The sequence below is a fragment of the Montipora foliosa genome, chromosome 8 (genome assembly GCF_036669935.1).
Source record: "Montipora foliosa isolate CH-2021 chromosome 8, ASM3666993v2, whole genome shotgun sequence".
Taxonomy (NCBI): domain Eukaryota; kingdom Metazoa; phylum Cnidaria; class Anthozoa; order Scleractinia; family Acroporidae; genus Montipora; species Montipora foliosa.
In genome coordinates this window covers 1,266,521-1,268,571 of record NC_090876.1, presented here as the reverse complement: position 1 = coordinate 1,268,571, position 2,051 = coordinate 1,266,521, and the positions used below count along the sequence as shown (strand labels likewise).

The 2,051-nt window shown below is 38.6% G+C and overlaps 1 protein-coding gene across 1 annotated transcript in view; it reads right to left on the bottom strand.

Moving 5' to 3' along the window:
• Nucleotides 1-596: 596 nt before the first annotated feature.
• The window catches only part of LOC137967837 (uncharacterized), a 32,728-nt gene continuing 31,273 nt past the window's right edge, over nt 597-2,051 (bottom strand). Inside the window, exon 6 of the mRNA XM_068814420.1 lies at nt 597-2,051. This exon is cut by the window's right edge and continues 193 nt beyond it. The gene's annotated coding sequence lies outside the window, so the exon portion shown is untranslated.

The following is a 2,051-nucleotide window of genomic DNA, read 5'->3' as shown; positions in this document are numbered from 1 at the left end:
GGCCACGGTAAGGCGCGTTGCATTGTAAGATGTATTATTGAGAACGTTTTTCTTAGAACATATTATAAAAAAAAAAAAGAATGGAAATCTAATTTTAAAAAATGCTGTTGATGTTGTTTTAAGGCTTGACCTTCAAAGAATATAAAAGTTTAAATTACCATCTTAATCTGCCGTGAATCTTCGGGACATCGTTCGGGGTTGTTTTCGAAAGAGGTAACCAGTCTCGATTTCAAAAAATGTGACGATGTGAAAACAAAAGAGTTTGTTATGCAGAACACTGGGATTTTCCTGAATAATGCCAGTGGAAATGGGATTTGGAAGCTGGGAAATGGGATTCGGAAAAAAAGTTGGGCTGGGAAATGGGATTGATACCCCCCCTCCCCCCCCCCTCCTCCTTCAGGACCCTCCTATCAGTTTACAATATGAGGCAAGTACGCATGTGTGTTACAAATATTTTGAAATCAAAATCGCGACTAGCAGTGTCTCAAATTAGTTGTCTAATTGTTTTATTGCTTTTGTTCCATTCTCTTACAGTCATGTAGATACTGGATAATGATGTAGAGGCAACACAGGATTTTACATGGCAGCGCGGAGATATGAATTTCTCTTCGTGTGAGACGATTGCAATCTGGTCTGAAATCATACCTGTGAAGCTCAAGATCACAAGAATGAATTCAGAACAAGATTGCCCGTCACGAAGTACAATTACCCCTATATTACATCCATATAGTAATCGCACTATTTAATCGCTCAAATACAGGATTTTAGGCAATACCAATATTTTATTGCTTCAGTTGCCGGTTTATCAAAAAGGCCGAAAAAAATAAACACTGAAAGGTGGAAACTCCTCTAAAGGTAGGTCTTTAGCCACCCTGCCAGTAGCACCTTTCTTAACTCGATGAGAAAGGACTCTGCAGAAATCGTGTAGATTATTTATTGAGTATGCGTGAGATGTTCCTTGGAGACACTTTCAAATCCAGGCCAAGTTTCGATCGCAATCGAAGACGCCATATTGATTTTCGCCTTGTCAAAAATATGATGCACGCACTGCCTAAAACCTGTTTGACCAGAGTGAATAGCACAGAACCTTGGTCTGAGGCGACTTGAAAGATTTGACTTGACACGATTTCTGCAGAGCCTCTCTTGTTCGCCCTCTGGTGAGTTTTATAGAGGCTCTGCTAGCATGGTTGTCTTCATCCTGAAGGAGCTCCTTATGTTCATTCAGAAACTACGATGAAATGATATATGAAATGAATGAAATCTGAACTGCGGATAAGAAATCAGGTTCAGAAACTGTTAGTATTCAAATTGACCCATTTTCTAAGCCTAGAAATCGGATTAGCTGAGTTTTGTTTTAGTGGTCCTATTTCACAGGATGGGAAAAAGGCGCTATTTAGAGCAAAAAGCAAAAAAAAAAAAAAAAAAAAAAAATTGTGCGATTCGTGTATAAGTCGCACTGCTGAGAGCCAATCAGATGGAGACGATCAACGGCAATTTCTCAATGAATCTAATAAAAGCAAAAATCTAATGAATTGTACCTTTTTAAACCTATTTTATATTCCAGGAATGCAGTGTACTCGGTGAAAAAAGAAATGGGTTTCATTACTTCACAAATGTTCGTAGTGAAAAAAACAAAAACGACTACAAAATATTCCCAATCTAAATCTAAGTCGGAATCTATATCTAAATCTTGGTTGCCCATCTACCTCGAATTACGTATCTCGAAGTTATTGACTCTAGATGACAGAGCTACGACTGACACTTCTGCTGGAACTGTTAAGGACGCAATGATGAGTAACGAAACCAATTATTTAAAGAAAGCTTGTCAATCAGTTTTAAATTACTCGTCTTGGTTTCAGGCCTTACAGAGATAAGGTGGTGAAGCCAGACAACAAAAGTATGCATACAAGGAAAAATAATAATAATGAAGTACAACAATCGAACACTTCAAACTTAACCAAGTGGAGCTCAGAAAGAGCGCTCAGAAACCCTTGCTCACCGAATAATCCTCTGGATCTCAGTGGAAAGGGGTAAGGTTCGCGTGATGTCTC